Source organism: Heterocephalus glaber, unplaced genomic scaffold, assembly GCF_053883595.1.
Source record: "Heterocephalus glaber isolate CG9 unplaced genomic scaffold, H.glaber_assembly_v1.0 deba00000621, whole genome shotgun sequence".
NCBI classification, from domain to species: domain Eukaryota; kingdom Metazoa; phylum Chordata; class Mammalia; order Rodentia; family Bathyergidae; genus Heterocephalus; species Heterocephalus glaber.
Window position 1 is genome coordinate 16,857,024 of NW_028258153.1, and position 13,616 is coordinate 16,870,639.

The 13,616-nt window shown below is 37.4% G+C and overlaps 1 protein-coding gene and 1 long non-coding RNA gene across 9 annotated transcripts in view; one reads left to right on the forward strand and one right to left on the reverse strand.

Annotated features, from left to right (window-relative positions):
- The window catches only part of Plekhm3 (pleckstrin homology domain containing M3), a 191,545-nt gene that overhangs the window by 125,591 nt on the left and 52,338 nt on the right, over nt 1-13,616 (forward strand). The gene's annotated exons all lie outside the window — the stretch shown is intronic.
- The window catches only part of LOC110350500 (uncharacterized), a 172,896-nt gene that overhangs the window by 58,883 nt on the left and 100,397 nt on the right, over nt 1-13,616 (reverse strand). Inside the window, exon 4 of one of the 5 annotated variants that reach the window (XR_002397094.2) lies at nt 425-499. The exons of the other annotated variants lie outside the window; for them this stretch is intronic. This is a non-coding gene — a long non-coding RNA (uncharacterized LOC110350500). The remainder of the gene's footprint in view (nt 1-424; nt 500-13,616) is intronic. 5 annotated transcript variants of the gene reach the window in all.

Here is a 13,616-nt window from a genome sequence, read left to right on the forward strand (position 1 = left end):
ACTTGCCCACTATCTCCTGCCCTAACCTTGACCAAGTCCACTACATTAATACCTTCTCTTTCTACTTGACCGCCCTGGCAGCACTGTTGTTCTCTCTGTACTAAATATAGTTCCAGGGACAAAGGGAATGAGACACATGAAAGGCAACAGCTTAGGATATGTTAATATACGTCTTTCTTGTTCAGGACCGACTAATCCATCTTTGGAGCCCCCTCGAACTACTGCTTTTTGATGTTAGCCTTTTATTTGATGATCTATTGATAAGTCCTCCCTTACTATATTTCAAAATATGAATTAAAGTATAACGTGTAGCTACTCTGAGGATTAAATTCTACATTAATTCTGTTGTTTAAACAGATGAGACATTGATTTATAATTAAGCTAATATATTAGGCAGCCTTGTTTACCTACATAGCTGACTTACAGTTAAGATCCTGAAAGCTTTTTTTCTTTGGTGTGTGGTGTGACATTTTTGTATCAAATGTGTTGTTTACTCCACCTAAAAGGCAAAAACATACCATTCAGATTTGTGGTTGGCTAGGAAAACCAGACATGAAGGAAACTTACACACAAAATGAACAATAAATTGCCATAGATGCATGTGGAACAATTTTTCATTTAAATTTAACTTAGTAAAATAATCATCATTCTTATTCTCTAGCTATATGTTCTTTCCAGAAGTGTGTTGCTATTTTACTATATGCCTGACATTGTCTAATATAGGCCTCCACCAATATCCTAATATGGTGTTTCCAAAGTGTGGGATAATAATAACTAACATATTTTACTCCTAAGATGTGCTGATTACTGCTCTAAGACCATTGTGTATCCATTCACTGATCCTCACGACCAGTCTGTGAAGTACAGTACACATTACTGTTCTTGCCAATGCTGGATGAAAGCCTTTGGCAGAGAACGTAGAGCCTCAAGGTCACCAGCTAGAACATGGAGAGGTTGGAATTTGAACTCAGGAAGGTTATTTTGGACAGTGCCCCTAATTACTATGCCAGGATGCCTCTGATTTTGTGGAATGTCTACTAAGACAATGTTGGTTGATACAAATAATAATTTTAGGCAGTACAGTGGCATGGCTCAAAATGACATGGAATTACATAATGAGAAAATTATTCCCTTCATTTCTCTCTATTCAGGTTAAACCAAACAGAAAATTTCATTCTCGTGCTGGTATGACTTGAACCCTTACCACCTGCTACCAGTAATCTCCCTTTTCAACAGAGTTGAAGTCAGAAAAAAAGGCTCAGGCCTTTCTGATTTTGTGGCAAAGGATACTGGTTTGTTATTTATGGTGTTCATATATGGCTTTCACTTTTTAAAAACTAAGGACACAAATGATTCAGTTTAAATAAAGCATTATAATGTAGGTGGAATGCAGTTCTGACAGCATTGTGAAGATATTTTCACATGATTGAAGTTTGAGACATGCTGTTGTAATTTTTTCCGTTTGACACTCACTCTAAAGCAATAGCTTTGGCTTTTAATGACTAAGTGGTTTTTAATTCATAAATTCTCTCTCTCCTTGCTGGAATCTCCTGTGCTTTTATCACAAAGATTGCCAACTTCCTTCTGTGGGTTCAGGGCTCATCTGGGTTGCAGCTTTCAGTAGGCCACATGCATATATCCAGTCTATTTCTTTTTTTCATAAATCATACCAATTCTGCTTTTCTTTGGTTTTAAAATCCTCTTCTATTTTTTGAAGTGATGGTGATAATAGATGATAGCTTTTGTTTTGTTTTTTAGGATCCTGGATTGGCAAAACTTAAAAAAAAATTTGTACTGGGCCAGGGATTTAGCTTAGTGGTTCCATCGCCTGCCTCGCAAGTGCAAGGACCCGAGTTCGATCCCCAGTACCAAAAAAAAAAAAAAAATTTGTACTGATACAGAAAACAAGCATTTGAGTGCCACAGTTCAGACACTCTCCACTTACGTAATTCCTCCTAGTTGCTTAACATTCATGAGTGTTTTAGGAAGAGCGACAGGGACTCGACTCACACACCACGCTTTCCTCCTGAAGTGCATTCAAGCACCTTTTAAACAGTGCATTTGTAATACCCAGGCAGTTCCTTCAGGGAAATTTTTATTTGGGGGGGGGGTGGTACCAGGGATCGAACTCAGGACCTTGCACTTTCAAGGCAGGTGCGGTACCACTGAGCTAAATCCCCAGCCCATCAGGAAAATTTTTTTTTGTTTTGGTACTGGGGATTGAACTCACGTCCTTGTGCTTGCGAGGCAGGTAGCAGAACCACTGAGCTAAATCCCCGGCCCCAGGAAAATTATTAAAGAGCTCCTGCTTGTGGAATTTTCTTATGTCTACAACCCTAATTATTAATAAAATAACTTTTAAAAGATAAGGTATCTGATAAGCTAATTACTGTGAACAGTCAGTCTATTGGTGTAATTACAGAGTTATCCCTCAGTATATTTGGGGGTTTGGTTCCAGGACCACCCCTCACACACACTGAAACCTGAATACTCAAGTCCTTTATATAAAAGGGCATTGTATTTTCACATAGTTTACATATATCCTACTTGAAATCATCTCTAGATTACTTATAATTCCTAATACAGTGTAAGTGCTATGTAACTGTGTTGTTATACTGTATTGTTTAGGGAATGATGATAAAGTCAGTATATGTTCAGTATAAACACACTTTGTTGTTTTCCAAATATTTCTGATCCATAGTTGGCTGAATCCATAAATATGAACCCCACAGATATGGGGTACCCATGGTACTTGCTAAGATACATTTATTTCATAGTCACTTTCAAAATAAAAAGTTCAGAGCACAGTTAAATACTTAAGTAGTCATTCTTTAGTTTTATTTTTAACATTACTGCTGTTGTTTCTGGAACTCAAGAGCCAACAGAAAAGAAAATTTTTAGAAGTTATTATTTCTTCCTCTCTGCTTCTTAAATTTCTTCTTTGATGAACACGATTTTACATGGGATTTCAGAGTTGGTCTAGAAAGAGGCCATTTGGAGATGCTGATAGATTTGTAAAAGGAAGAGCATGAGGCCCAAAATGTCCTTATGAGGGAGGCTGAAGTTGGAAGGGTTAACAACAGAGTTGAAGTCGAAACAAGCAGCAGAGTTCAAAAACTGCAGCAAGTTTTAAAACAGCTCATCAGGATATGTAGTTGTCTGAGTGAGCCAGGGAAGATTTGGCAGGTTCCAAGCCAACATTAGCCAGCAAACCCAAAGCAACAGAATCGCTGCTTTAAGGAAGAAAGCGGGAACTAGCTGGAGAGCTGTCATATCAAGACATTCTCAAACCCCTGCACCACATTGTAGACTTATAAGGTTTTACTGGCAGATGGAGAGCTTTCATTTTACTAAATAAAAGGTGTCTGAGTGGCCTTGGCCCTTATATGGCTTTCCTTGTGCCTTAAACGATCTTCATAGAGAGATATGCAGATTCTCACCCTCATCTACCCAAGAACCTCAGGTTCAGCAGCATCTGATGATACCTTAGTTGTGGTCTGACTCTAGGCTCCATGTCCGTATGGGGTCTTTCATGATCCAGGCCAAGGGGACCTTGAGTAGGCCAGTCAGACTAATGTCATCTGTCCTCTCAAGAGTAGACAAGACCCAGAGTACCTGTAGGGAACAGGGCCAGACTGAACTGTGTGAGCCCCTGGCAGGCTAGTAATTTGGCATTCTACACAATGATGTCCTCTAACATATTTTCACTATATATTTAAATAGTACTCAATATATTTAGTAATAAAGGGGAAAGAAACTAATTATATATATATATATACTTATACATATATACATATACATATATACATTAATATACATACACACACACATATATATATGCACACACATAATGAAGAGTATATTTCATGTTTTGATAGTAAAACTATCCTTTTAACTTATTTGGTGTGAGATTCTTAATAAATTTTTCCATAACTCTGCCCTGGAGAGTAGTCATTTAGTCTCTCCAAGAATAGATGCAACATACATGGTTATATACAGAGTCCTGTTCAAAATGTATTTGGTAGTTATTTTTTCTGACTTACATGTTAGCAAAATCTTACCAACATTTCTGTATGTGAAATCTTGTCATCTGAAACAAGAGATAGTTTTACTTCTTCCTTTCCAATCTGGAGTTTGTCATTTCTTTTTCTTGCCTGATTGACCGGGCTAGAACTTTCAGTATGATGTTGAATAGATGTGGCAAGAGCAAACATCCTTGTTAGTTTCTAATCTTAGAAGGAAAACATTTGGTTGTTCAACCATTAAGAATGATATTAAATGTTGGTGTTTCATAGATGCCTTATATCAGGCTGAAGATATTTCCTTCTGTTTCTAGTTTATTGAGTGTTTTTATCACAGAAATGTGTTGGATTTCGTCACATGTTTTTTCTGCATCTATTGAAATTATTATATGATTTTTGTCCTTTATTATTAATGTAGTCTATTACATTGGTTTTCAGATGTTAAACTAACCTTGCATTCTTGGGATAAATTCCAGTTGGTCTTAGTATTTAATTATTTTTATATGTTGCTAGATTCAATTTGCTAGTATTTTGTTGAAGATCTCTTTCCACTTTTTCTATATTTGTTATTCTCTTTAGACTTTTGGTAGCATGTTTATTAAATCACTTCATTTTAACCTTTATGGAATTAAATCAGTTGCATGTACTAATGTTAGTTGGCCGCTGACTCAGCTGGATGCCAGCTACCACCTTCCAGGGCCGCTTCCCTAGCTTATAGTTGCTCTGTACATTGTCTATATGCTCACCACAAAATGCTCAGTAGGTAGTATGTAAAAGAATTTAAAAATTCTTTCACTGCAATCTACTTATCCCCAAGAGGGACTGGTTCACATTTGTCAGTAGTTTATGAATTGATGTGAAAACCTGAGCTCACTGGGACCTCATTTCTTACTTCTTTGGTGATAAATTAGTGCAGTTCACCAGTTCATATGCTGGGGCTGGCTGAACCACAGTTAGACCAGTTTTGATGGCAGAGGCCTAAGAAGAAGAACCTCATCATTCAATTCTGATGCTTTGGTTCTTAGTCCCTTATCATCAATATAGATCTAAGGGCAGAAAAGAGCTCTGGAATTCTTTGCATTTTGTGTTGTGCCTCTCATGGTTTTGGAAGGCATAGTGACTGGCATCTTACCTTCCCCTTCAGTCACTTTGTTCAGGAGAAAGGAGGCAGAATGCACAGGGGACCACATGGTACCAAAGCCTTGCCCACTGATGTAAAGTCACAGGTGGAGAGCCTCCCAAGTTTATAATGTGTGGCTGAATAGAACTGAACTTCAGTATAACAATACCAAGACATGCACTTATATCTGCCTTTTAGTCTGAATGAAGCATCTGTCAGTGGAAAATGATTTTTATTATTTGATTGGAGCTGTAGGATTACCCAACTCCCATTGTGATAACCCAGGCCTTTTAAAACTATTTCAGAGAGAGAGAGAGAAAGAAAGAAAACAAGAGAGCAACTCTGACCATGGTCTAAGAGCCAGGCTTCTGTCACTAAGCAATAAAGGAAAAGCTCAAGTAGCCCTTGCATAAGTGGGAATTTGTGGTTTCTAAAGCTGCCCATTCGCCAAACGACTGAAATATGTTATTGGCATTTGGCAGTGTTTCCTGTGTTTTGCTCTCCTTAAATTTCTTTTTAAAGGGGTTTGAGTTTAAAGGCATAACCACTGAAAAATGGAATTCAACCATAGAACTGTGAAAGGCTGGTCCCACAGTTAACCCAAAGATGCCCTGCGTTGTTTTGCTGAACCAAGACTTGGAACCAGTCTTCTTCCTGGGACATGCTAGCAAGCCTAAAGGTGGGCAAAAGGAAGCAGAGGAGGAACTGAGGAAAGAAAATGGGGAGGCCAGACTGGCCCTGGGATGGTGCTGCCTCCCCATCAAAGCGTTCTGTTCCTCACTAGGCCAAGTGGCCCCAGATTTATACTGGAAACACTAGGAGAAAGGGAAAGGACCCAGAGTCAAAGAGAGCAGTAAGAGGGCTGGGTGGTGGTGCTGTCCCCATACCACAGTCTGTTGTGGGAACGAACACAGAGCTTCAGAGGGCCTTCTTGGCCCCACTTCACTTTATAAAAAGTTGTTTTTGCTTTTGTTTTGTTTTTCAGTTTTCCTGATTATAAAATCATGCTGATTTCAGAGAATTTAGGGAAGTGTGGACAGTTGCTAAAGAGAAAATAATCCTCCAGACTGCATGGCACAGAAGTTTAGACCCAAAGCCCTTGGCAGACTGGGCTGTGTGCTCAACTATAAAGTGAGATAAGAAGATGCCCATAAGATGATGCTAGGATTCCGTGGATTGTATACCCTTGCCATCATCACTCAGCCGCCTCAGCACTAGGGTTATAGTCATGCTCACCACTAGCACTAGCTTTTTTGAATGTTTGTACATGATCCCATTGCTATAGTTGGTTTTCCTTCTTATGGGACATTTAGGGCTTTCCAATTCTTTATTATTATAAATAACATGCTATAATATACATTCTCGTGCAAAATCATTTATTCTGACAAAGGTGAATTTAAAAGAGGAACTACTAGAGTCAGAAGGTTTGAACTTTTTTTAAAAGCCCTGGATATAATATTTGTACCCACCAACATAAGTGTAATTTCCCTCCAGATCACTACAACATGATCTGTTGTCATTAAAAAAAATACACAAATATTTAGTAATTTTAGAGGCAAAAAGGGGTTGAGGCTTCTTATTGTTTGACTTTGCATGTCTTTTTTATTATTTGTGAGACTAAATTTTATACTATATATATTTATGACTACATCTATTTTTAATGAATTTTTTAAATCACATCTTATACCCATTTTGGACAGACTGTTTTTCAGTTAGCTTGTATATTAAAGCAGTCAACACCTGATATGTGATACTTTCCCTAGTTTTGTTGTTTGCCCTTGAATTTCATACATGGTATGAAATACATGGTTTTAGTAAACAAGTTTTTAACTCTATGAGTTCAGATCTGTTCATTTTTCCGTTGTGTAATTTCCTCTGTGGCTTGAAAATGTATAAAGCCGGGCTGGGGATTTAGCTCAGTGGTTTCGCCACCTGCTGCACAAGCGCAAGGACACGAGTTTGATCCCTGGTACCAAAAAAAAAAGAAAATGCATAAAGCCATTCTCTATCCTCAGAGCTGTGATTGTCTATATTTTCTTGGTTGCTTTAACAGTTTATTTTGGGTGTTGGGGGTATAGTTCAGTGGTAGAGTCTAGCATGCCTGAGACCCTGGGATTGATCCCAAGCACTAAAAACTTTATTTTGTAATTCAATAATTTAATAAATTTCTGAAATTTATTTTACTTTTTGGTATAAAGTGATGTATCTTGATCCCTTCCCCATGAGTAAGTCATGTATTGAAGCTCCAGTTTTTGAGTCGGTTTTTCCAGTGGTGCACACCTGTAATCCCAGCACTGAGTGAGGTTGAGGCAGCAGGATCACAAATTCAAGTTCCACCTGAGCACCTTAGCAAGACCCATACAAAGTACTGGGTATGTAGCTCAGTGATAGAACACCCCTGGGTCCAATTCCCAGTACCACACAAACATAAAATTCATCTTTCCACGATGACTTTGGATGAATCATGTCATATTCACTATGATCTAATTAGATGTGTTTCTGAGCAATCATCTGTATTCCTCAATAGCAACTTCAGTGCCACTATCTCTTAAATTTTATGTTTTGACATCTGGTAGCATAAATACACCTTCACATTCTTGTTTTAAACAGTTGTCTTACTTATGCTTGACATTTTACTCTTCCAGATCTACTTTGCAATCACCTTATCAACCCAATTCACTTTTTAAAATTATTTTAACTATTGTGTTTGCCCTGAGTGGACTTTTTTTAACTTTTTCTTAAACAGAATTTTTAATTTTGGACTTGAAAGAAACACAGATGTAGTTTAAATTTTTGTAAGATTCATAAGGTAAAGAATTAACTTATTTTATAATCATAAGTAAGCTTGAATGATCACAATCAAATGCTACCAGAATTTTTCAGGAAGCAGCTGCAGAGCCAGCCATTTTCTCTGGAGTTGTGAGACTTACAAATTGCACATTAAAACTCACTTTAAATGAATAGAAGGAACTGAACATGTACCAGATATTCTAGTGGTTTTGTATTTTTTATCATACATAATCAAGAATACTAGTCATTCCAGTGATAAAACACTTTTCAAGATCAGTTCAAAACTTGCCCATTATGGTCTCTCTAGCTGCCCACAGAATTCACCCTTGTCCTCTGTTTAGTGAGTTGAGTAGCTCATCTTCCAGGAATTACACATGTCCCAGGAGCTTAGGAATCACATGTCCCCTCGAAGTCCTTCTAAAGTGCTTGTGGTACTTAACTGGCAGCCACTTCTTTGCCCTCTGTGTTCACTCCCTTAGACCATAACTCCATCTGGTCAAAGACTTGCCATTTTGTTGGGACAAAGTTGCAGTTTAAATGTTTGGACTCACAGCCTGCAGTAGGAATGTTTCAGAAATACTCAGTTTTAGCTTTTTGAATGCAAAGGTTGAATGCACTTAGAAAGGCCTAAAACAGAAATGGGACAAGAGCCATTCCTCCTTAACAAGTGATCTGTTTAGAACTACAGATGGCAGTGGAGCAAGAAAGGGCAAATTAGGAACCAATATGCCTTAGAAATGAGACGACAATTGAGCAGGTGTGTGAGAATGTGATACAGGAAGAAATGTTGTAGAAGGGAAAGAACCAAGCATGGAGATCAGACAGGCCCAAATCCAAATTCCAGTTTGAGTGCATATTGACACTGACCAAAAAGCGCCAATCTGTATATATCTCATTTACTTAGTTGTAAAACTAGCGTAATAATACTTTAAGTTACAATGAGAATTGGAAATAAATACAGAAAGCACCCAGAACTCATGTATGATAACAGCAGTAAATGGTAGTTGTTATGATCATAACTTTTTCAAGGCACAAGCAGGCAACATGCAAACAGAAGGTGGATGCACGGTAGATAAAGACTGGAATCAATTGCGGAAAATAAGCTGTATTTAGCATCTCCTTCTGTGAGGGCAGAAAAACTTTAGGGAATTTCCATGAAAGAAATTCCAGCTTTATTTAGGCACTAAAGCATGATAATTAGAGTTTAGGCTCTGGGAGTCTAGCTCCCTACTCTATACTTCCAAGCTGGATGACTCTGGACATAGAATATAACCCTGCTAAACCTCAGCTATACCAATTCTATAAAACTGGTAATGATAAAAACACTGAATTTTTAGGGCTCTTGTGAAAAACAATAATAATATTTAATGCTCATTATGTGTCTGGCAATGTTGGAAGTACTTTAGATATCTTAAACAGGATCCTGAGTTAAAAGCTTAGTACAGTGACTGACACATAGCAAGCAGTTAATCACTGCTGAGGGGACAGTGGTGATTGTTGCTAATATCATTATTATTATTATTTGGCTGAATCTGAATTTTAATAAGATCCCTATGGTGATGGCATAGAGTGAGTTGGAGTGGTTGAAACTGGAGGCCAAAAGAGCAGGAAGGGAAGTTTCACATGCATGTTTTAAAATTCATTGAGCTGGACACTTAAGATTTGTGCACGTGGGCAGAGTGTATCAGAGACAGAGCATTTGCCTAAGTATATGTGAGACCATAGGTTCAGTCCCCAGCACTGAAAATAAACAGCAGCAGAAACAACAAACAAAACCTGTGCCCTTTACCTTAAATATATTAAACTTCAGTTTTTAACATGTAATTTTAAAAAGGTAACAAATGAACCTCTTTTACTTTACATAAGCTAGTCTACAACTGCTTGGAGTTTCAATTAGCTAAACTTTTCACTAAAGAAAATAAGATTATTTGGCTGGGGATTTAGCTCAGTGGTTCCACCGCCTGCCTAGCAAAAAGAAGGACCCAAGTTCGATCCCTGGTTCCTAAATAAATAAATAAGCTTATGAAGGACTAAGTAAAATCATTCTTCAGTTACCCAAACTCATGGAAGACAGGGAACCCAAGGAAAACTGAAACCTCTACAACTCATACAAAATTCTGTTCTGGTCAGTATTTCCCCTTTGTCAAAACTGCTAGCAGTAGCAAAAGGAGTATAAATGCGTGCCTTCTCCCATTTTGCCTGGCCTGGTGATACAGAGATGCTCAAGTGGCAGAAGGCAGGTCCTTGGGAAGGCATTAGGTGCTAATCAGATCACAGACCATCTACCCTCCAAAAACTAGCAGTGCACTGGCTTCCTTTCTTGGCACCCTTCCATTTAGATTTTTCCAAACCTCTCACCATGATATTAAAATGCTTTTTCTTTGAACCTGATCTGATCTGTGAATGTCCACCTGTTGTAAAACCAAGGTTTTCATTTCTTTCTTTGGGCCACATCTAGGGCAGGTCAGTGAGTGCACTGACATGGTAAAACATTTGGATATGGTATCATACTTCTACATGGTACCCTGGGTGGTGTAGCATTAGTGTGACCTCTGAATAGGTGGAGAATGAATTTTAATATCTGATACCAATACTCTTTCTCCTGCTTTAACTGTTCATTACAAAAAACACAATCTGAAACTGATACATGTTACCAGACCAACCAGGAGCTGAAGCTGGAGTAATGTGCCTGAGGGAAGGGAGTCATTAAAAGCCAGTTAGGAAGGAAAAAGCCTTGGCCTAGTAGCACATTTTAACTGGAAGAGGGCATTTAAAACATTTCAGTGAATTTTCAGAAAACACATTGCATCCTAACTCATTGCTTACTTACTAACTCCTAGTCTAGTATTTGTTTTTGGTTTTTTTTGTACCGGGGATCGAACTCGGGACCTTGTGCTTTCAAGGCAGGTGCCAGAACCACTGAGCTAAATCCCCGGCCTAGTCTAGTATTTAAAGAGATAAAATTATATGTCTAAATTTTAGTGGTAATTATGTAAACAAAAACCAAACTTAAATTGTCTGGTATTAGATATTGATATTGACACTCTGCATGTCTTATAAATTATTGTAACTGACTAGGCAGTGTTACCTTCCAGATGTTACCTTCTTACTCCTAAGTAAGAGAGCATTCTGCTTAGGCAGGTCTCCATGGATACAAGCATCAAATCTGATGTAGTCACAACAGGTTCACTGATAGGACATTTTGTGAAAATAAATATGTTATTAAGAACAAGTGAAAACATAAGTTATATAAAACCAAAAATGGTTTTCTGTATTTTAATAACATATATACACGTGCAAATTATGTTTATATATTTCTAAAGCCGTGCTTATATATTTTTTTAAATAATTTGAACACTTATTATAAAAGAGATGTTTTATAATTATTTAAAAATTAAAGAAAGTAGAATCTTTTGTACTTATTATTTATTGTGCAGTGCTGGGGATCTAACCCAAGATCTCACACATGCTAGGCAATTGCTGTACCACTTACCTACACCCCACCAGGCCCAGAATTATATTTTTAAAATCTCTTCTCTCCTGCTTTCTACTCTGCCAAGGAAGCTTTTGTTAACTGTAGCCAGTCTGTGTCTTTTCAGATAATCCTACATATTTACAAATGTGAAATTTTTTTGAAAAAGATCAAATTATGGAACCTTTCCGTGGCATAACAGTTTGCTCGGACATCTGGCCATCTGTGGACATTTGGGCCATAGATGCACATTCAGTACACATGAAAATTTATTTCATTCTTTTTATCAGCTGGATAGTATAGTTACTTTATACCTAAGGTAACTTAAGTTTAAGTTACATAAACTGAGGTAACTTAAACCTAAGTTATTTTTAACTCTTGACAGCTTTTCTTTGTTAGGTCCTATACCGCTGTGAACACCTTTTACACTCCCTTACGTGCTTGGGCAACTGCATCTTTGGTGTAAATTCATTAAAGTGAGATGCTACTGTAGGTCAAAAAGAGTGCTTTGAAATTTAATATATATTGGCAGTTACCTTTTGAAAAGGTGGAACCAATTTATTCTTACACTTAGTGTCTTGAGAGTATCTCTTTTTCGATGTTAACTTTCTATATTAATATTTTAAAGTGTAGCATTCTGATAAAAAATAACTTCACATAGTTGTTTAATTGCAATTTTTTTCCAGTAAAAGGTTCAGCATTTTTTTTTATTCTTAAGTTCTTTTATTGCTACATTTTAGGTATACAATACATTTACATTTATCGTTGGGTGCTTGTACCTGTATCAGCATCTTTTCTTTTTTTTTCAGTTCTTTTATTGGTACATTTTAGGTATAAAATTCGTTTACATTTATCATTGGTTGTTTGTACCTGTACATGATATATCTTGGTTCTTATTTTTTTCCCTATTACCTGTGTGCCCTTCACCCCCTCTGCCCTTCTCTATTTACATAGATTTCATCTCCTTTTTTTTTTTTTTTTCCTCATAGTTTTTCCTTTCCCTCTTTTCTTTTCCCCTTCCCCTCCCTTCACTCCTTCATCTTTGGACCTTTTTTCCTATTTCAAATTATCAGTTATTCATTTTAATCATTTTAGCCCTTGTTTACACTATCAGTTTCCCACATTAGAGAAACTATTCGGTATTTACACGTGTGTCCTATTTATTTCACTTAAGAGAATGGCCTTGATATGCATCCATTTAACTATAAAAGACTCTAGTTTTTCGTTCTTTATGGCTGAGTAGTACTCCATTTTATAAAAAAAAAACAACACATTTTCTTTATCCAGTTTTCAGTTGATGGGCACTTGGGCTGCTTCCAAGCTTTAGCTATTACAAACTGTGCCGCTATGAACATGGGTGCATATATATCACTATGGTATGATTCTTTTAGTTCTTTTGGGAAGATACCCAGCAGGGGAATACCTGGGTCAAATGGGACCTCTAGTCCTAGTTCTTTGAGGTATCTCCATACTGATTTCCACAGTGGATGCACCAGTCTGCACTCCCACCAACCATGGAGAAGGGTTCCTTTCTCCCCACAACCCCGCTAGCATTTGTTATTGGTTGATTTCTTGATAGCAGCCATTCTTTTTGGGGTGAGGTGGAATCTCAGTGTTGTTTTCATCTGCATCTCTCGAATGACCAGTGATGTTGAACATTTTTTCATATATTTGTTTGCTGCTTTTACTTCTTTGAGAAATGTCTGTTCATTTCAGATGCCCATTTTTGAATTGGGTCTTTGAATTTGGGGGGTCTGATTTTTTTCAATTCTTTATATAGTCTAGATGGTAGTCCTTTGTCTGAGGTACAGCTGCTAAATTTTTTTTCCCATATTGTAGGTTGTCTGTTAGCTCTGTTGGTGGTTTCTTTTGCAGTGCAGAAGCTTTTTAATAAGATGAGATCCCAGCTGTTGATTCTCTCTGCCAGTTCCCGTGCTGCTCAGGTTTTGTTCATGAAGTCTTTTCCTATACCACTGTCTTCAAGAGTTTTACCTAACTTATCTTCCAGCAAGTTTAGTGTTTCTGTCTTAATATTTATATCTTTAATCTACTTCGATCTTAGTTTAGGGCATGGTGATAGGTATGGGTCTAGTTTTAATCTTTGGCAGGTTGAAATCCAGTTTGTCTAGCACCATTTATTAAATAGGCTTTTTCCTCCAATGATGGTGGTTGGCTCCTTTGTCAAAGATGAGGTGGCTGAGCATGTCTGGAG